Raw genomic sequence first — 23,390 nt, forward strand, 5'->3', positions numbered from 1 at the left:
TGATATTCCCCTAACCACGCTTTTACACCTACCTGTCTTTACAATATCACTCTGTTCCATTCTCCCACATGGACTATGAGGTACATATACACGGACTAATCTTAACACACACCAATTTTGTCTGAGATTAAGTATGGGGACACAGTGTTACATACCTTTGGCCTCACAGGTCCCTCTCAGCACCTGCTGCATGTTTGCATCCCTGTCGTTTCTGTAGCCCTTACAACAGGAGTGTCTGGAAAACATCACCACACCACCACAGGGATGAAAGGGAGAATTTTGAGTTTTTCTTAAATCTTGAAATAAATTTAAAATCAACTCCAAGGAGGACTTAGAAGAAATGACTTTTATTAAACTGAGTAGGGGGAAAAAGTGTCTCCGTGTCTCTTTATTTATATTATTAGACTCTGAAGCAAGGTTTGCAAAGGAAAAGCTTACCAGACTCAATCCTGAAGAGGAAGGCCATAGAAAAATGTTTCTAGAAGGTTCTGTGCTCAATTGAATGAAAAATCAGGTATTATCATAAATTGTTCCACATTTGAAAAATCCTTTTGTGAGTTCCAGCCAGGGAAAGTGACTGACAGCTTGAAATCCTGAGCAGCTTTGAGAGCTTGAATCAGGTACCGTGATTTCCTGTAGTTGTCATCAGAGTTATCACTGCTTGCAACCAAATCTTAGCACGTTGGCCATATCTCAGCACAAATTTGGAAATGTTCAGAGACCATCAAGGTTGTAATTCCCAATGATCATTTCAGCTTTCATCCTCATTTCTGAGATTTACTTTATCACCGGAAAAAGAAATATCCAGTTATTATCCTTGACATATAAAAATGCAGGTACCATGCCACGAGACACAGTTAAAATTGTTCTGAAAATATATACCATCCACACAGGCTTTGGAGAGGTGTTAGGTTAGTTGTGAGATAACAATGAGTTTCCTGGAATGGATTCAGGTGCTATCTCCTAAAAAGAAAGCAAAGGATGCTCAAAGCACCCTAAAGTCAGCAGGGTGTTTAAATCCAGAGGCACTGAGGCAGGTAGAATCCCCAGACCCCATTCATTTGCATGAGTTGCTTACTGGATGCTAAAGAAACGAAAACTCCTGAATACTAGTGAGATAAAAGAAAACTTGTTCTACTTCTTCACATTCATGACTAAAGTGGGCTGGTGTTGGTGCTTACTTTAAGAACTCTAGGCAGTGTCTCCCCCTTGAAATATAATTCCCTGAGCAACTCAGTAGAGAGAGATAATATGGTACATCTCATACCAACTGAACACTCTCCTGCCCAGAAAAGAGCATGTCATTGTCAAATGTATTTATTTAGAGAAACTTATCACAGACTTACAGCTTCAGTGAAGTACAAACAAGCCATCCTCACACTTGGAGGAGGTGTGAGTGAGTGTGTGTGTGTGTGTGTGTGTGTGTGTGTGTGTGTGTGTGTGTGTGTGAAGGTGGGGCCAAGAGTGGTGACAGGGCCGATGTTTTTGAACCAAGAAAGATTTTCACACAGAGCAAGCTTAGAATTCTGGAAGGCAATACCTGTCCCCCAGGAGAAGGAAGGGACATGCAGCCTACTTATGGCAGGAGGAATAACCTGTCCATTATTCCTAATGCAAGGGAGAAGGTTCCTGAAGCTGCTGACAATTCAGTCACTGATGTTACTGCAGACTGATGCCTGAGGTCCTGGAGTCTGTGTCTGTGCACAGAGCCCTGCTGAGGTAAGAAAAGGAGACACGTGCTGACCATGGGTGGGAAGCAGTGACCGGGACAAGAGAGAAATTGGGGTTCTGGTACTCTGATTTTTTTTGAGGTAAGGTCTTGTGGTATAACTCAGGCTAGCCTTGAACTTGCAACATACCTACCTCAGCATCCTGACTGATGGATGCTCTTATAAGAATGAACGCTGACAATTGCTGCAAAGTAAGGGTCAATGTGACTACCCCTTCTTGCCCATGGGATAGAATGGTAAAACTAGACTTTGAAAGATGGGTGGGGCCTGAACATGCGGAGGCCTCACAGGTCAGTGTGGAGAATGTATATTATATCTTAAGTGCAACACGGAGCTGAATGGCTTCAAGTCCCTTCATGTTTCTAATAGAGCACTCTGATTTCTGTTTGAAGAATAGACATGGTAATAGTAAGAAGCAGCAGAGAAAGCAGTTACACTACAGTCATGGTCAGGCTGAAGGTGACGATGATTGATTTGAGGTGAGAAGTACACTCTTGATCCATTCTAAGCAAAGGAGAAAGATTAAAGACAGGTCCCAAGTTTATTTTTTTAGTAAAAACAATGATATCACTTCTTAAGCTAGGGAGAGAATGGTAGAAATGCATGGTTTAAGGAAAAACACAAATTCAATTTTGGGCACATGAAACATAAGACAGTCAGGTAAACTCAAGTAGGGATAAGGGGTTGATGAATAAACAGGTAGGAGGCTCACAAAATCAGAAGCCAGGAGCACAGAGATGATGCTGGCCTCAGGGTTCCTACTCATTTTCTCATGCCCCATAGATCAGCTGAGTGACCAGTGTGGTGGTCATCGCAGAGCCAATCAGCAAAGCTCTGGGTTCCTAGGCTCCGCCTTCTAATTAGCATTCCGTTCCCATCACAAGGAGCATCCTTCTCCTGGGGCAGGCGGTATTGTCATCCCCAGTTTGTCAGTGTGGAAACTGAAGTCAAACTATCTCAGCTGGGCACTGGTAAGTGATAGAACTGGACTATTCAGCAGCTCAGTTCTAGAGCGCAAGCTCAAATTCTGTGCTGTGCTCTCACTACTGATGCCTGATGACACACGCCCCCATGCTATGTCCCTGTCATATAGGATAATGTGTTAGAACAAAAAGGTAAGTGAAGTAAAATGTGTAAACGAAATAAGCCAATGAGCAAGCATCAAGACTAAATGACAAAGTCAAAGTCACCCTGAGCAAATATCACTAGGAACCTCAAGGCATCAAGGCTGTTACTAGTTCTCTATGTTCACTAAGGACAAGGAAACCGATTTTGTGATATGATGTAGTTGAGGTGTCTGGGCAAGTCAAAGACGTGATAATTGGAGATCATATCCAAAGCCTAACCACATAAAACCAGGGCCCTATGGTATACATTTGATTGCCAGCTCGACTACCAATGCCCGTGTTGTCGGGCACATCATCGGCTATTGTGAAGCATAGCTCCTGCAGCTGTCCAAGAATACGACAGTTGTGTTTTCTACTCAAGTTTATGGTAAGATTGAAAGTGATGACACTGAATCCCGCATCCCGACACAGACACTCCGGGAAATCATTGCCCATACTACCAAGTGGCTCTAGTATTCATTTGAGCTAATAGCTAATGCAGTTTTAGTAGAGACTCATTCAGAATATGTGCAAAAGTGGCCAGACAACCATGGGTCCTACAAACTCTCCTGGCCCCTTCTCCTTGTCAGAATATGAAGTTCTTATCTCACCTTTGCCAGAAGTGACTTTGTTCAGCCTCCAGCAGTCATTTCTGTCCTGACCCCGTTTTGTCTAATTATCATCAATAGCAATCCATAATTGCTATAGGCAGCAGAACTCACCAGCAAGACTACTCTTAATCAGAGGTGGGGTGTAGTGAAGGCAGCTATTATTGGGTCTGGGCCAATCCTGTCAGCCCAGGACAACCACGGGAGACCGGAGATGTGTGTATGAGCAGCTGAGCTACAACGATTAAGGGAATTTTCCTTCAGAGACTACTGGTCCCTCCAAAGGAGACATATCAACCACTACCACAGAGGGAATTTAGGACAATTTGCTCTCAAGGGGCTCAATTATTTCTAAATATATTTTCAAATAAATGAGACTTTCTTAAGCCATTTATCACCATAGCAACTATGCTGGCAGGGTTGTTGGGGGGAGCATCAGCTTCTACCAACTGTGCAATGTGCTTTCTACTTACAGATCTTCAGGAAAAAAAAGTACCATATTGAATAAGGAAAGAATGGCTTCATGAAGGCCACAGGAAATTAATAATGGGATCGTGAGAAAGTCTGCAAAGATGTACAACTACTTCTGAGTTAAATTCTAATTAGCAAAAATAATTTGTTAGATAATATTTAGATATGCTGTTAGTTTGGCAATTTCATCGGTGAAATATAAATGTTCTCTAGTCATTCAATTAAATATGCCCCATGCCTCAGAGGCTGTGGTCTGGAGATGGATGGGAAGCCAGTGGTGCCTGTCTTGGCTCTGATGCCAATTAGCCCTCTGCTGGGAAGCATTCAGTTTCTTCCCTTCCTACGTGATGAAAGGGTATCGGGTTTTAGAAGTCACTGAACTAAGTGAGGTTAACACTGTGCACGCGCGTTCATATTTTCCCTTGTTTCCATGGCTACCATTTGTGTGTTCATTCTTTAATATATGCCGGCTATCTGTCCTCAATTCTGCACTGCTCTGGGTCTTCAATATCCTTACTTGGAAGGACTGGTTCACATGCAGTGACCTAACTTGGAAGCAGTGAGACATCTCAGAGGAAAGGAGGTGACCACGGTAGAGTTGGGGGGGGGCGACTTTCGAACTTGTTATCACCACGGGTGGTGGAACACAGCAAGGGTGGCATCTGCTCCTTGAAAATGCCCAGAAAACGAACGTGCAGTTTCGGTTTACACCCAGGAGAGTCCTAGAGTTCACATCTGGGCGCGTCAGTGAGAGAATTTCAGCGGGGTTCACTGAGGACGGAAGACCCACCCTGAGTGTGGATGGCATCATTGTTTAGTCCAGACAGGCAGGTGGAAGAAATCAAAGAAGGGGAGCAGGACAGCAAGTGTCAGGATTCTCCTCTCTGTCTACTGGACAACGCAACATAAACAGGCCTGTTCCAACACCATCCCTCAAGGATGAACTGAAACCATAAACCAAATGAAGCTTCCAGAAGTAGTTCTCAAGATTTGTTGCAGTAATATGAAGTATGGCTAATATTCGTGTAATTTTGCAGGGTGTGTGTGTTTGTGTGTGTGTGTGAACATAATTTTTTTAGACATAATATTTTTGTAAAACATTTGAAAGTCACGGGCAAACATCAAATCCGTCAGTCTTGAATTCCATACCTCTCCTAGGATTAGCGATTAGAACTTGGGATGTGTTAAGGAGTCATGTGGAAGATTTCTAAAAGTTTGCTGTCTGGCTCCCATGTCCACATTTTAGTGTATTCACTCTGAAAGGTTCTCCACTATGATGTTAAGTCTGAAAACCACTGCCTTGGGTGTTTGGTTCTCAGGGCTGCTCAGTGTTTTGGATATTCTCCAGTGAATACTCCATGGGTGCTGGGGCTGAGAGGCACAGCCGGGCATCTGGGAGATGGGGACTCACATCTGACTGAAAGGGCACATTGGAGCTCTTCTGGCTTTCTCAGTACACTGACAATTGTATACCAACCTAAGCCTAGCTTGCTGCTAACTCCCCGCCTAATGAAGCAGAACCCACAGAGTTATAGCTAGCTCACCCTGAAGTTAACTAGAGGGGGTATTTTTCTTCTCTTGGCCTCAAGAATTTCAGAGAAAACTGGACACATTACATTCAGATTGTTCTGCCTGTGTACATCTTATCTACACAATGGGCATTCTTTGGAGGAGCAACACAATTTAGAATCTTGGGTGTCACTAAGAACCTTCTGCACCACTACCTGGATTGTGACAAAATTTCATGTGCTTTAAATATACTGTGTGACCAGCCCATGCCACAGTGTAGAGATACAGAATCTGCAAACTTTAGACTGTGGGCCATACATTCTCTGCTATAGCTGCTCATTTTGCCTTTTTAGTACAAGAATCAGAGAGACTATGCGGATGAGTGACTTTGAATGCATTTGTATCAGGTGACCTGCCAAATGTGGCCTGTGGGCCTTCGCGTTAGTGTGATGAAGTAGAATTGAGAGAAAATGATACAGGCTCACACAACTGGGAAATTAAAACAGATCCTGCCTGGAACACTTTCTGGTTTGGACCTTGCACTAATTACTTGTGCCCTCTATGGCTCACATGTAAGCTGTATAAAGAAAACTCTTTCACAGGTTGAGATGACTTCAGAAAGTAGGATGCAAGCCTGAGGTGGGGAAGACATTGAGAAGGTCATCTTCCTCTCTTCCCTCCATCATCCTTTGGGGACAAAGCTCAGTGAATTCCCCAGGGCACTACTACATAGACAGACCAAACATGTTGCACTTCAAACAGCAGTTTCAATTGGCTTTGGTCAGATTGCAGGGAAGACTGTCTTCAACCTATTTTGTTAAATGATGATAGTTTGAGGATACTGAACTATAGAAATCCAGACACAAGGCAGCAGAAGTCAATAAGCTTTCTTGTTCGTCTCTGGCCATGTCCCATCTTCCCTACAGCTCATCCTGTCTGCCCAGATGAAAGGTACCTGCACCACACAGCCTCTTTTGCTGAGCTCAGGTCTGTCTGACTCATACCATTCCTAATAGTGAACAGAAATTAGCAAGTGAAATGGTTCTGCTTAAGATTTTGTAGTTTGGTCTAGAGAAAGAGGTAGTTCTGGTGAAAAGATGAGATCTGCAAATACTTTTAACAAGATTATTCAACAGCCGAGACTGTTAAATAGGTCTTATCCCATGCTGAGCATGGTCTGCTGGGCATGGTGACAGCAGTTAGGGAGGAGACTGAGGTGCCACCGACAGGTACCTACTCAGAACTAATTATTAAAGCAGGCCTGTGCAGAGACTGATCGGCACTTCTGCTAAGCAGCTTGGAAGTCAGCAAGAAAATATAATTACCTTACTTGTGATGAAAGTGGTAGCAGAAAGCTGATGGGTGAACACATACAGAGAGAGACAAAAGCACAGCTCAGATAACACAAGGAGACTGAGACTCAGAGACTCGCTGTCTTTAGCGGCTGGGCAATTCACTCTCACTGCTGTGGCTTGGGTAGAGTTTGTCTCCTTCTGTCTCTCCCAAGCTGCATATGTATGAAATCTGGTCCCTTTTTAAATGATGGAGCTGTTAAGAGACGGGGCTTAATGGATGGTCCTTAGTTCAACTGCAAGTGTACCATAAACAGCACAGCCTTAGTGAAAGTTTCTGTTGTGAAAAAAACTATGACATTGCCAGGTCACAGTCCATCACTAAGGGAAGTTGGGGCACGAACTCAAAGCAGGAACCTGCAGGCAGGGCCTGAAGCAGAAGCCATGGAGGAGTGCTTCTTAGTGGCTTACTCAGTTTGCTTTCCCAAAAGGGCCACCCAAAGTGGGTTAGGCCCTCCCACATCAATTGTTAATCAAGGAAATACCCTACAGGTTTTCCCAAAGACAATGTGATGGAGGCATTTTCTCAGTTGAGATTCCTCTTCCCAGATGACTCTAGCCAGTGTCCAGTTGTCAATAAGAGAAAGCAGCACAGGGATAAAGATGTTTCTTGTGAAACCCTGCTAGCTCTCATTGCAGAAGTATTGGAAGAGCTTGAACCTGTCCCTACCATTGCCTCTCTGTCTCCATGTATGTGAGCACACCTGCTAAAAAACTTTTTCCATGTGCTAAGAAGACCTGAGATGAGCGAATGTCAACACCATGCCCTTGGACTTCCCACACCAAACTAAATAAAATTCTTTTCTTCATAGATAGCCTGTGTGTGTGTGTGTGTGTGTGTGTGTGTGTGTGTGTGTGTGTGTGTGTGTGTATGTGTGGGTGTGTCCGGATAGTGGCAAAAGGCTGACTTTATTTGTCCACGATAACTCCTGCAAAAGTACCATTTTTGGTGCTTGCCCTGGAAATTCCACTTAAATATAAATTTAATTGTCTTTATTATACTCTGATCTCTGACTCATTGCTATTAAAGCGACAAAGAAAATGTAATACAGATCCTGCAGTCTTGTAAAGGGTTCCAATTTTGGAACACGTGTGCCATAAGCAGTTGAGGGAAGGGGGCAGTAAACACCACATTTTACTGTTTATAAAGAGACAACGCAGATGGGGAACTAATGGTATAAAGCATAGTTGAATTCTGAGCTAAAGGAAGTATGGAATCGAGACAAAAGTTTAAAAACTGACCTTGGGCGCTGACTAGTTTATGTCATGTTGATACAGGCTAGATTCATTTGGGAGGAAAAGAACATTAACTGAGAAAATGCCCCAACTAGATTTGCCTTGGGGAAAGCCCGTGGGGAATTTTCTTGATTAGTGAGTGATTTGGGAGGGTCCATGCCATTCTGAGTGGTGCTAGCTCTAAATAGCTGGCATGGGGATAGATAAGAGAGCAGGCTGAGTGACCCCAGAGGAGCAAGGCAGTAAGTGGTCCTCCTCCATGGCCTCTGCTTTGGTTCCTGCCAAAAGGTCCTGCCCTGACTACTCTGGATGGCTTCACCCTGTAAAGTGTACCTTTTCCCCACGTTGCTTTTGACCATGGTGTTTTATCACAAGAATAGAAACCTAAGTAAGATACCTTGATTCAGGAAATGTACCAGGGTTGACGGTTCTCAGTCTCACACAAAAATTGGTGTCGGGCTTGTTTTGTATGCTTCCTTGTCATACAGAACAGGAGCAGGAGGGCCAAAGGTCTCTGGCAGCTGTCGTTAGGGTCCATGCAACACAGGGAAGAGTCTTCTGGTATAGCTGTGATATTTCCTTGACAGTTCTCTACTTGAAAATAAGCAAAACCTATCTAGCGGTTCCACAGCTCAAAGGAAAAGAAATAGAGCTAAGGAATTGGACAAACGTCTGCCTTTGTAATGAATGTGTTCAGTGAGATTCCAAAAGTTACAGAGTGGTTTTAGAAACCATTATAGGAAAACACATTCAGAAAATAAATGTGACTGCGAATTAAAAACCTAAAAGCTGTGTTCAAGCCACGACTAGAAAGTCGGGTAATGAGAATTGCTGAGAAGCTGATAACATCAGAACGGAGACATTTGTCCCAGCACTTAGAACAAAGCAGATGAAGAACACAGTCATAAATAAAATGACAGCAGACAGAACATGCTCCTGGAGACACAGCATGCAAGATCAGTGGGGAGCAGAGAGGAGAGACCTGAACACAAAGAAAAACAAAGCAAAGAGGACTTAAGTGAACATTGTCCCAGTTGAAGAGAAATTTGTATCCTTTTCCAGGAAAATGAAATTTCAACAGGTCAGATATCAGATGAAACAATGGCAAGTGCTAATTCTTTCCAGCTGGAAACGATTACCCAAAGAGGGGAGAAAACCAAAACAAACAAACAAACAGAGGAACTCGCTCAGATTTGAACCTTTGTTCTTTAATACACTGAATACAAATGGAATTACCTCTAAGGTTTTAGGAGAGACACTATCATACATCTTGAAAGAATTCTGTACTGAGCTGAGCAAAACTATAATATGTTCATACAACCACTAGGATATTTTCAGCGCCAATTGGATTGCTCAGTGGGTAAAGACACCTGCTGCAATTATGATAATCAAAGCTCGTAAAAGCAGAGAATCAATTCCAACAAGTTGTCCTCTGACCTCCAACACAAGCCTGGACACACCAGTGTGCACCCACATACACAGTCTTTGAGCATGGTTCTTTTAAGGAGCTTTCAAATAGAATAGCACCTATACCATAATTTTGAAATACTGCTAATAATTATTAATATTACTAGTAAAGGCAGTCTGGACTTAAAATCCCAATTCAGACTACAGAGAAATGAAAGGAAGCTAAGCACGGTGGTGCAATGCCTTTAATTCAAGTATTCTGGAGCAGAGGCAGATGCATTTCTATGATTTCAAGCCAAGCCTTGTCTATACAGCAAGTCAGGGCCAGGACTGTAGAATAAGAGCCTGCCTTAAGAAAAATGAAAGAAAATAAAAGCACTCATCCTTCATCCACACCTGGCAGAGTTCACAAGAGGGGTACTGTATTACACAGGGTTTTCTAGAGTAACCGAACTAGTGTGTGTGTGTGTGTGTGTGTGTGTGTGTGAGAGAGAGAGAGAGAGAGAGAGAGGGGGGGGGGAGAGGGAGAGAGGGAGAGAGAGAGGAAGGACATTTAGTAGGATAGCTTACAACTGATAGCAGCTGTGTAGTTCAACAACAACTGGCTGCTGGCTGGAGAGGCTGAGAATTGGTTAGGAAACAGAACCCCTCGGCAGTATTAATCTGGTGCTGAAGGCCTGGAAATTTTCAGACAATGATTGACGTTCTGTCTTCTTGGAACTTGAAGAGGCTGGATTCCGGATTCTGATACTAGTATTTAGATAGATTTACTCAACATGAAGTAAAGGCAGGCAAGCAAGCAGCCTTGTTTTTCCCTCTACTCCTTTATTGCTGCCCAGGTGATGCCATCTACTCTTGGAGTAGGTCTTTCTCCACCAGGTAACTTGTCCTGGAAATAATCTCCCAGACCTGTCCAGATGCTTATCTTTTGACAGGTCTAATCAAAGGGCCATCAAAGATTAGTCATAGTAAGTGCCATTCTGAATCACAGAAAAGGGCTAAAAGGACTTCATGTTCTTCATCTCCTTGTTATTTGAAAGAGGCACATCAAAATACTAATTCTATGATATCTAATATGTATTATATTATATTATATTATATTATATTATATTATATTATATATATTAGCAGGCTAGCAAGAACATCCTTTAGAATAAGATAAATGCAGGACATTAGGAGATTGAAGCCTTCAAGGAACTAAAATGAAAAGGAAGAAAAGTAAAATAAGCAGTATTTGGGAAAAATAGAGCAGGCTTCACTAGAAAAGTAGGTTGGTCTCACCCTGTCTGTTGCTTTTCCTGGTCCCTCTTCCTCCAGCCAGCTGTCCTTGTTACAGAATGTGGGAAAGAGCAAACACGGCAGCAGGGATGTAAAGAAGAGGCTCTGCCCTCAGCCATCTTTGTCCTGTCAGCACTGGTCTTCTAGCTCACAGTCCCAAGGCTTCAGATCCTTTTTATAGCCTAGGACTCCAAAGTTTTACCTCTAGCCACAATCTTTTCCTGAATTCTTAACTTGTGCCTTCACCTACTAACATGGTACCTGTCTTTGGATGGCTCACAGGCATCTTAGCTGATGTAGACAAAACAGACTTTCCCTTCGTCTTTGACAAAATAACTCAGCACCCTACTGCAGTCTCTACTCTTGAAAGCAGAGAAGCAGAGCTCAGAATGTTCTGTGAGTCATGAGTTTGTTAGATGGGGAGAGGATGAAGGTATAGCACAGACCCAGAGACACATTATCAGACAGCTCAAACCCTCGCTCTCAAACTGCTGAATGCACTCCATCTCCAACCTCCTTGATTTTTCTCCCGCACCTCACTATTGTGATCTGAGTAGAAATGGCCCCATAGGCTCATGTGTTTGAACCCTTGGTCTCCAGATGGTGGTGCTGTTTAGAGAGATTATGAAAACTTTGGGACATGGAATCCCATTGGAGGATTTACAGCACTGGGGGGTGGAGTTTATCGCCTCCCTCACTTCTGCTTCTTACTCTTTGCTTATTTTGTGTAGTTTCCTTCTCCTGATGCCATGCCTCCCTTCTCCACCGTTTTTGATTTCTAGCCCTTTGGAACAATAAGCCAAAATAAACTGTTTCTTCTATAAGTTGCTTCTAGTCACGGTCTTTTACTCCAGCCACCAAATGTCACTAATGCACCCAGATATCACATATTACTGTTCTGGTGTAGCTTCTCTCATGATCACTTGAGTAAGAGCCCACATCACCTTCATCCTGGAGAAGGCTGAGAAGACCAAATGATGACTTTTGTCAAGACAACCACCTATCACATCCACCAATCACAACAAACTGCAGTTAGGGGAGAAGTTGAACTTTTAGCCTGCTATCTCAAAATTAAAGTTTTTAGGTAGAAACTTTACATAGATGAATTCCAGTAGCAACTAAAAAAAAAATGTAAAATGTGGGTGGCTGGAGTTTATTTCATAAGCCAGTTTAGACTTAGGTGTTCTAGAAATCAGTGTGAAAAGCAACATAATTCTTAGATTCTATCCCAGTAACTGACTGAACTTTGAGGCTAGAAAGGAAGAAAGTGAAAAGAAAGCCAAAGTCTATACATGCTGTGCTAGTGTTTACAGAGGACTTTTCAGGAGTACAGCAGCATGCCAGGAGTGAGATCAAAGCTGTAAATCCAGGTCTTCAGCCCCTCAAACCAAGAGCTCTCCAATAGTGGTAAGACTATGTTTTCTAAATGTTCCTTGCCCAGGGTCTAGTGGCACATGCCTTTATTTCCCAACATTCCAGAGGCAGAAACAGACTGATCTTTGTGAGTTCAAAGCCAGTCTACACAAAGAGTTCTGGGACAGTCAGAGCTACAATGTAAAACCTTGTCTCAAAAAAATTTTTACAAAATACTATATTGTACTTAATTTTTTGCCCATTCATAAGACAAATGACGGAATGCTATCCAATGTACTTTCAATGTTAATTTATGTACACACAACTGCATATTTCAGGTAATATCCAAATTTATCAAGTTCATATTTTAAATTGTTTAGCTGGTTATCAGGTTTCATCAAAAGACTAGGCAAGTATTTATCCAGTAGAGAAATAAAATTTCCCTTTTAGACACAGATTACTATAGTTTAGAACACAACTGTTTCTACCAACGGCCCATACATTTGAGATGTTGTTCCCAAAATCATGTATCAGGAAATCATGAGACCTAGAACAGGATGGACCAAATAGGGGGTCATCAGGTCATTGGGAGCCTTACTTTAAAGGAGACAGTGGGGACACTGGTCAGCCCCTTCTTTCTTTGTTGTGTTTCCTGGCCACAAATTGAAGTGATTTTCATGCTCTGCAATTTGTCCCCTCTTTTCCAACACAAGTCCACAGCCATGGCATCATTCGACCTTCTACTTAATCCCTCCAGAATTATAAGGCCAAATCACCTTCTCATCTTTATAGATTGGTTATCTCAGATACTAGTTACAGTGTTGGAAATCTATTCTACTAATAGTGTGGGGAGTAGTTGTTCTCAGTTATAAATTATATTCCATACTACTTCCTTATAACTGAAAAGTTATCCTTCAATGAGATCCCCAAATTGATCTCTTTGTTTGGAAAACATTGTGATGTTCTTTTAACTTTTAAGCATCCTCTTAATTCTGTGCCTCAGAAATCCCAGCTCTTTCCATCTGCATTCCATGTATGAAGTCAGTTACACACTGACAAAAGTCTACCTCCTGGCTGACCGAGCATCCTTCAGGCCTACATTTAAGGCTCTGCAACTATCTGTTGTGGCCAAAAACCAGTGTTCTTGTCTTACCAACTTTGTATTGAGTAAAATCTTGGGAATGGCACACCTAGGATCAACAAGAAATGAAAAGAAGTAATTTTTATGGTGGCAGAGGAGAGTGCTCAGAAGAAATAAAAGATGAGAGCTGGAGACATTAGTCAGTGGTTAGGAGTCCATACCATTCCTGCAGAGGACTCAAGTTCATTTCCCAGCACCTACATAAGGCAGCTCATAACTGCCTGTAACTAGTTCCAAGGAATCTTTTGCCCCTCTGACCACCTCCTACATAGACACATATGCACACACACACATAAGCATATGCACGAGCGCACGCGCGTGCACACACACACATAGAGGAAATAAGAGATGAATAAGTGGTCTATGTGCTCCTACAGCAGAGCAATCCCATATCATTTAGTAATTTATTATGGAGCAAATCATCTCTTGTTCCAAAGGATGTCATCATGTCCATAACCTAATCTTTAGAACTTTGAATGCTACCTTTCTGGAAGAGAGCACTTAGCAATGGGGTTGAAACAAAGGTTTGTGATGAGAGAATTCTCTTGGATAAACTGGTTGGACTCAGTGTAATGCCAAGACTTCTTAGTTTGATACAAGACAGGGAAGTCAGTCAAAGGAAGAGATTCAAAGGTAGACGTCTTGACTGGAAAGAAAATTCCACACAAGAAATCTAGGTATTCCCTTGAACCCAGAATAAATGGGAACAGATATATTGGAGCCCTTAGGAGGGACACAATGTTGCTGAAATACTTCTTGGGACTGTGAGTACCAGGGCTTTATGTCATGTCAACAGCACTGATGTGTGGGACAGGGCAGAACCTTCATACGCCTCACCAAGATACCATGGATACATGTAGTTAGCCCAAATCATTTCTAAACCAAAGCCCAGCCTACAAGGGAAGGACAATGACACCAATCAGAGCAAGCAAAAGGAAACAGACAGAATACGGTACTGCAGGTAGAAAGGCAGGCTGATATTCCATCAGGGTGGTGGGAGGTTATCAGCTTTGAGACTGCACATGAATCTAAGCCTTTGGTGTTTGAGCCACTATCCCTCTAGTCCTCACTAAAAAATTCTCAGATTCAAAGATAGAGTTGTGGATTTCAGAATGATGGCAAAGTCCATTAATATCCAGCATAGAGCCTGCTCTATGAGAGGCCCTACATTGTCTGTCTAAGAAGCGAGCCTTATTAACGATCCCTGTCTTGGACCCCATTGTGCTGTGACATCATCATGAATCATTGCTGTGTGTTGTCAGTGGCACAGGTCACAGTGTCCCCACACAACAGGCATCTGTCTTGGACTTTCCTAGCATTGGTCAGGCAGGCATCATCCTCTACCTCAATACTGTCTACCACTGCCATGACTTAGATTCTGTTGTTACTTTATGCTTTAATAAGGGAACTTAATATGCTAAAAAAGTTGACTAATTTTACAAGATTTTTTATTAAAGGACAAATAAATACGTAAACATTTAGAACATTTAGACAAACTGGACTAAATTAAATACATTTCTTTTTTGATAGTCTCATAAATAAGAGTTACAGTTGTATTTTCTAATTCATGTTTCTAAAATATCTTGGATATTAGTTTAACTAAATAATAATGATATGAGGTTGGAGATCGATCACATCAATATGAAAAATATCCAAATTCATATAATACTAGAATATTAAAGTTTTAAAGTATGTTGAATAGTTTTAGATAATTATAAGAAGAATAAAAGCAGAATTAGAATAAACCATTAATAAATGGAGTCCTATACAAAAATCATGTTTTATCACAAAAAAATCAACAAAGATTTAAAAACAGACAAAAGCATTAAGAATAAATATTTTAGATATTATATCTAATATGCTAATATATTAGATATTAAAGCAGTTTTCTAAATAAATAGTTTTTGCAAAATAATGAGACAAGACTGCAAGTGAAATTAATTAGCAAAGAATCTGATGAGCTGGATGCTTACAGAAATGAAGTATACATGGCACTTACATCTTTTCTTAAAGCTGTGACAGAATGAATGTAAGTTAAACATTGTTTAGGCTGAATTGCAGGCTACAGTTCTATTGGTCATCTTTTAGGACTACAGGCATACACCACCATGCTTGACTGCAAATTAAACCTTAACATGACACAAAACTTCACCCATAGAACTCTTGAATCTAAAATTATAATGGTCAATATCTGTGCAGAAGACCTCTCTATAGGTGTTCTGCTATTGAAGACTTAGGAGTTCAGCAAGGCAAGAGGGTGGGATCTGAGGAAACATGTATAGAAAGAATGGAGAAGAGGTGGAGAACTCTAGCCAATGCTACCGCAGCTAGAATATTACATCAACACAGAGAAAGAATTTTGACAGTTGGATATGACTGGATTGTTAAGAATGACATTGCTCTATGATTCTTCCTAAACATAGACTCCTTGTCTAACTTGAGAAAACTTCAGCAATCTCTATTCCAGAAATTGTAGAAAAATGTTTAATGAGTATTCCTCCAAATATCACAATAGCAAAAGCAAGAGGAAACAAATGTCACAGTTTGCTTCCCTGTTGCTATGACAAACAACCTGACCAAAAGCAACATGGGAAGGAAAATGTTTATTTGGTTTATTTGAGGATGAGGTTCCAGTCCATCCTCAAAGAAAGCCAAGGCGGAGCCGAAGCAGAATCCCCAGGGGAAACTTTATTACTGGCTTGCTCCAGGCTCACACTCAGTAGGCTCTTTTACATATCCTGGGCTCATCTACCTAGGGTGGTACCACCCACAGTGGGCTGAGCTTCCTTCTACATTAATTTGCAGTCAAGGTAATACTCTCACAGATATGCCTACAGACTAATCTGATGGAGGCAATTCTTAGGTGATGTCACTTCTCAGGTGTGTCAAGTTGACAACCAACATTAACAGTCCCACCAAGGTGATTCTGAGAAATTGAGAAATTCTCTCTTCTAAGAAGACCCTGACAAGACACAAATATGAAGGTATCAGAAAGTGAGCTTTGAAGGAAGGTAATTAGACCATGAGAGAAGAACTCACAGGAATGGTATTAGTGGTCTTTTCAGAAACCTTGTTTTTAACACTGCAAGGAGGGTACAGGGAAAAGCAAGCCGTCCCCAGATCAGGAGGTACCCTCCACCACACTCTCATCACACGTTGAGGAACTTCCTCATTACCAGAAATATGATAAATAGCATTTGCGTTTTAAGTCACTGAGTCTGTGATAATCTGTCACAGCAGCCTAGAATGACTAAAACACTGTATATGTCATCAGCTTGAGTTTGTGAGACTGCTGCAAAATATTAAAATCTACTAAAACTTTTCCAAGCATCTAAGCAAGTGGGCAGGAAAAGTATTTCAAAGAGCAGGAGTTCTATGCAAGATTCATTTATATTATATTATATTATATTATATTATATTATATTATATTATTAATTACTGGTCTCAGTTTGCTCAATTGACCCTGATTCAGAGACCCCTCACTATGGCTACTGGGTTGACACAGGTATTTGGCTTTATTTGTTTACTAATCATATTCATGAAAGTTTCTCTGATCTCCCATGGGATCATTGTAAAGATAAAAAAGCATGTATTCTGCCAGAACATTCAATAGGGAGGAATTGTGATTTTAGTCATTATTTAGCAAATTTGGGGAAAATCTCATAGGGAATAGGGAGATTTGAAAAGAATAAAAGGAAATCAGTGGATTTGTGCAATGGCTGACATGCACACATAGACATTCGCTCATCTCTGAGGATCAGCTTTCTCCTTGCAACTGCACTGCAGTTACAGAAAGGCCCTCTCACAGGAAAGCCCCTTTGCATGCCAGACAGCGGGGGGAGGGGGGAATAGTCAATGATTCGTTACTGTAACCCCTGCATCTTTTCCTCCTGAGATGGACCATGTAACATCACTTGGTGTAAAGAAGCAAAGAAAATTAATAATAAATAAATAAGTAATAAATACACACCATTAAAAGTAAGTGGAGAGAGGAAAAACAATGTGAATTTCTGGGCATAGATACAGACAGAATTGCTCTTATGAGCAGGAGAGGATGATGTGTGACCAGATAACACTTCTTACAAAATGGATTGCTTTGCTTCATGAGAATCCTTGTCACATAGTGACAGTGAGATTTGGAGTTCTTTAAAAACACATTTAAACCAGATTTATTTATTTATTTATTTGGATGGGGAAAGGCATGCAAAATTAGAGGACAACTTCCAACTTTCAGGAACTGGTTCTCTCCTTGCACCATGTGGTCCCAAATATTGGATTGAGATGATCAGGGCAAAGCAAGTGCCTTTACCCACTGCTGCACCATCTTGATTCCTTTCAGACTTATTTGTGCTTTTCCAGCCAGAACTCATCCCCAGGAAGGGGCAGGTAGCTATTCCCTACAAATCTCTAAGCTTACTTCAAGCCAGCTAAAGATTTATTAGATCCCAATGGCTGGTTCTCACTTCTATAGCCCACCTTCTAGATGTCAGCTATATTCTGGTGCCCAAGGCATCTTGGGCCAGTTCGCTGACTATGTGGATAGGTCCTGGGTCTCATGGATGGCACCTGAAGGGTCTGTGGTAGACAACAGATCAACAGGTAGAGAATTGAGGAGTCCAGAATGGAAGAGCCAGGGAGGAAGAGGCCCAAGATCCCTAGCAGCTATGAGTCTCTTTCTAAGGTCATCCTGTTGTGTTAGGACCAGTTATACGGTGTTTTAATTACTAGAACTGAACAGGGGATTCTGAAATGGGGCAGTTGGTGCCTCTGGCTAAGCTGTGCACTGTTTCTCAAGATTGCGTTAGACGCTGGGGAAATGACTGAGTTCATTACAAGCATAAGGATTCTGTTTGTTTGTTTCTAATAAAAATTGCCATTGGAATTTTGGTGGGTATTTTATATGGATAGTTTTTCCAAGGTTATGTTTAAAGTATAAGCAAAATACATTTCCATTTCTTTATGTTTCTTCAAATTCTTCGACCAATATTTTTGGCTTGTCAGTGCTCTATCTCCTAACAGTCCTTCAGCTGTCAGTTATTATTTCACCATTTCCAGTGTTTCCTGCCTGTAATCCCAGTATTTAGGAAAATGAGGCACGGGGATAATGACCCTAAGGCTACACAGTGAGTGAGAATCTGTCTCAAAAACAGAAAAAAAATATTGTGAAGACTGATTTTGGTTGTCAACTCAATTCCATATGAAATTAAAACTTGAAATACTGTGAGGGATTTTCTTCATCAGATTATCTGAGGTGAGAAGACCCATCCCCCTCCAAATCCAAAACAATCAAAATTTCAATTTGTGTGTGGGTATCAGATTTGGGGCAGATAGTGTGCTATACTTTGAACCACAACACCACTGTCTGCATTCTGAAAATGGCAAGCATGAATATAAGTAATTTTATCTTCATATCTTACATCTTTACTTTGACAAGAAGGTGAACTTCAGCTGAATTAACACAGGATAGCCAATTCCCATTCTTTGTAAAACTCACGTGATTGGAGAACATGAGTGCTATTGACTCATGTATACTAAGTGCAGGCATTTGCCTGTGAAAATAGGTGTAATATGTTAAGAATATGTCAACGCCATAAAGTAGGATCTTGAGGACAAAAGTGTCCCTTATCGAATTATAAAATGCTTTATGCCGTAGCAATGCCAGGGACCATTTGAACATCACTGTTAATTTCATTGCTGGAGACAGATGGCATGTCTGAAATAGGATAACTCCAGGAGAATTCTTTAAAGGATTTAGTCACAAAGACATAAGGAATATTTAAGAACATGATGAAGCATAATGTTGTACCTTGGGGCCAGCCATACTGAGATGTAATTACCACTCCTAAGCCTGAAGGAGCACTTCATGGAGCTAGAGAGACAAAGTCTCGTTTAGAGAGAGGTTATTAACTTCAGTGGGGAATATGGCCACTATAACAATAATATGAAAAAACCTAAGGGAATAAATATCCAACTTCAATTTCCTTCTTTCCCCAATTGCCTTCCAGCATTTTGCCAAACCTAAGCAAATTGGAAATCAGAAATCCATCAGCTGTTTATAAAGATAGCTCTGTCACAGGGATTAACATAATTAAGGATGGACCCTTCTCTCATGGTCAATTTTGCACCCCCACCTCCTGCTTCTTTAATAATTCCAGGAAGGGGAGATCTTCCCTAGGACCCTCCATAGGATCTAAGTTACCATGTAGGAGGTGGAGGTATCTGAGCTTTGCTGAGGTCTACTAGGTCAAGCTCGTGTCTTCTGCTTAAAACAAACAAACAAACACAGAATCTAAATTCTATTTCTGGCCCTGGATAGAGACCTATTATTTTACGCTATCCAACACGTTCCATTTTACTGTCTGCTCTTTCAAAAAACTAATACAGCTAGATCTGTCAATCACCTGGCTGGGATTACAGCACCCAACCTCCCCATCAAGAATGACCTAAGGAGAACAGAAGATCTATTGTCTGCTGAGATTAAACACTTATGTTTCCCAGATGCCTGTCTCTCAGGTCAGATACTTGCAATGCTTCCTTCCATCAGGCAACACTGCAGAGTCTGTTTCTTCCACTGACTCCAAACTTGGAAAACGTAACTCTTCTGGGGTTGGAGAGATGGCTCAGTGGTTAATAGCACCGCCTGCTTTTCCAGCGGTCCTAAATTCAATTCCCACTGACCAACCACATGGTGGCTCACAACCACCCAAAATGAGATCTGGTGCCCTGTTTTGGCCTGCAGGCATATGTGCTGACAGAACACTGTATAAATAAATAATAAACAAATAAATATTTTTAGAACTAACTATTCCTATCCTATTTCTTTTTTCTTTTGGAATTGCCTTGCTAGATTCACCCCCTCCCATGATATATATTCCCCTTTGCTGAGACCAGCAGTTCTAATATTCTAAAGTCAACACCACTCATGGCATTCCTGCACATCCTAGTTTGACCAGTGAACAACACTAACTGGATGAATGGTACCTCAGCCCCAATTGCCATCAAGATTAAACCCTGCCTGTGAGAGGAACTAGCTCTCTCACATTCTCTGAGGTCATACTGTGCAGATTTATTCTAAAATAGCCCGTCTTGTCATGGAGACACCTTTATTTCCCTTTTATTCTTCTGCTAGTCTTCCTTTTTCACTGCTTGGCAGCTTGCTGTCCTCCTTTGCAATAGCCACAGCTTTCTCTCCTCCTTTTCTCCTCCCCTCCTTCCAGCAGTCACCAAGACTCTCACTTTCTTGCCCTGGTTTGTTTGTTTGCCTGCTTTATCTAATAACATTGTTAGAAACCTTCCTTCGAAGTCCATCCCTAAATTCTTCTGAGAATCCTAAAGGAAACTCCAGGTTTCTTGGATTACAGCTCTGTTTCCCAGAGTGAAGATCATGATACAGGAGGGTGATGATGTGAATAAGAAAAACAAAATGTTCGATGGGTATTTTTGAGTTGCAAGGATGAGCTGACATTCTCAAATCCTGCCAAGTTGAAACCAGAACTAAACTAGAGACTTATTCCCAGTCTCATTTTCACCCCACCGACGTCTTCTGTGGTCCATTCCATCGTATTTTACTTTCAGAGATCTCCCATGAATGACTGAATAGGTCCTGGTGAGATTCTAGGATTGTACGGAAAAGGAAACATTTTTTCTTCCCACATCCTGTGATCATTTGTTGATCTTTTTTATATTTAAAATATAGATAAATCATTTCCCCATCACTTTTCTCTTTCCAACTTTTCACCAAATTCATTCTTCAAATTCATGAGCTCCTTTTCTTTGTTTTGTATACAGGTGTGTGTTTGTGTGTGTGTGTGCGCGCGCGCGCGTGCGTGTTCAGGCACGCAGGTATATGTATATGTATGTATGTATAAAAACATAATACAGCCTGATAAGTCTGTCTAATGTTGCTTATAGGTATCTGCTTCCGGGTTGACTGTTTACAAAAACCAGTTGGAGGCTTCAATCCTAGAAACAATTGATTCTCCTCTCAGCAATGCTTAGCTTCCTGTAGTTCTTTGTCTAGGGATGGATGCCAGGGAGATTTCCCCTTCCACATTAGCAAGTCTGTTGATGTTCTCAGTCAGGCCTCTTTTAGACATCCGTATTGTTAAAGTATCACAAGTGAAGCTTCCCCTTCACTTCTAGGAGACACCGTCTTGCAGCTCACTTCCGGGTCTTCTGCTCTGCAATCTTAACAGCCTCACTTCTATTACATGTCCTGAGACTTAGGTGCAGGGTCACATTATAGATGTATCCAGTGGGGCTGGGTAACCCATGATCAGAGGTTCTTTGCATTTTTACTGGTTATGATTTTCTGTAATAGTATCCTTCCATTGTAAAGAGAGGCTTCTTTGGCAAGGGAAAGAGAGCTATTTATCTGTGGTATAAGGATATGTGTGTAAAAGGCAGTTAGGAGATATGTTAGCCTAGTGAAGTGATAGCAATAGGTTCTTCTCTAACATGTGTGACCTCACTAGCCCTGGGCAGTTGCCTAGGTTTCCAGAAAAAGACTGATTTCCCTGCTGTTGAACAGCCTTAAGTCAAAGCAGACAGCTGTTGTCTACTATCAATATATGGGTACCACTATAGCATTCTTAGTGATATCTTGCCATTCTGGTCCTTTTTGTGGTTCACAGGCAACATAGGTTGGTAGGTAGGAATGATGTGTTTACAACCATCTCAAGAATAATATACCATCCCGAAATATATGCATGTCATGTTTTCATTATCCATTTATCTTTTGATTGACATTTGGGTTATCTCTACTTCCTTGTTATTATAAATAAAGTAGAAATCAACAATGGTTGCACATTTATATGTGTGGTAGAATACAAAGTCCTTCAATTGTATGCTTAGTAGTGATAGAGTTTGGTTGTGTGAGAGTTACATTCTCAATTTTAAAAAGAATATAGGATATGTGTGTTTTATTCATGTGTAGAAATATATGTATGTAGTTGTGCTCTGAAGTACATGTGTACCTCTGGAGGTGAGAAGTAAATTTCAGGAGTCTTTTCCAATTCCCTTCTGCCTCATCTATCTATCTATCTATCTATCTATCTATCTATCTATCTATCTATCTATCCATCCATTATCTATCATCTCTCTATCGTCTATCTAGCCATTATTTCTCTCTCTCTCTCTCTCTCTCTCTCTCTCTCTCTCTCTCTCTCTATCTCATCTGTTTTTTTATTTTTGGATAATGTCTTTCACTGAAGCTGGAGATCACTGGTTGGATAGCCTAGTTGGCCACTGAGGCTCCAGGGTTCTCTCAATGCTGTGTATGACAGACAAATGCAGCTATCTCCACCCTATTTTAGGTGTTGTGATCCAAACCCATGTCCTCACGATGTGCAGTGAGCAGTTTATCTACTGAGAGATCTCTCCAGATTGTATTTTTAAATTTTTTGAGAAATTTTCATCCTGATTATCATATTAATTGTACTAGGTCATATACCCATGGCAGTATATAGTGAATAGTATCTCTTTCTCTACACTGTTATTATCTTTTGTTCTAACGAAATGGAAAAAGACAAGATGATACAAAATACATAAAGAAGTTAAAGGAGTGAGTGAGTAGAAGGATTTAAGGGTCAGAGTTCAGGAGGAGTTAAAAAACAATAAAAATAAACTTTATTTGAAAATGATAGTTAATACTGTATATGTTAACTAACAATAAGTGAAATAAACTTAAAAACAAAAAGGAAGAAATAAATTAGAATCTACCTCAAGTTGGAGAAAGAAAAATAACAAGTTCATATTGTAGGAGACCATGTGGTCTAGAAACTATTGCTGTAGCCATTGTAGAAAATACAGTGTATCAACTCCTAAATGACTATGCTTAATTAAAAGCAAGAATTTTTAAAATGTGCAGTGATATTAATCAGGGAATAGAGTTTGGAGCCATCTGAGAAAATAAACACTTACAACTTTTAGAAGAAACTGAATTAAAGATGCCATCTACTAAGGTAGACTAGATGGAGCTCCTTCTAGAGTAAACAAAGAAGATGGATCCCAGATACAGCAACCTGCCTCCAGGGTTCTAGAGAGGGTTGGATTCAGGAAGTCCAGATGTAGCAGAAATGTGTGGGACTACAAACAGGCTACTTACTTCCTCTGTGTGTCATTGTCAGAAATGTCATGTAAGCTCCTCATCTATATGTCTGCTTAGAAGAGTTAGAATCGCTTCAGGAAATTAAGCAGCT

Source organism: Microtus ochrogaster, chromosome 5, assembly GCF_000317375.1.
Source record: "Microtus ochrogaster isolate Prairie Vole_2 chromosome 5, MicOch1.0, whole genome shotgun sequence".
NCBI lineage: Eukaryota > Metazoa > Chordata > Mammalia > Rodentia > Cricetidae > Microtus > Microtus ochrogaster.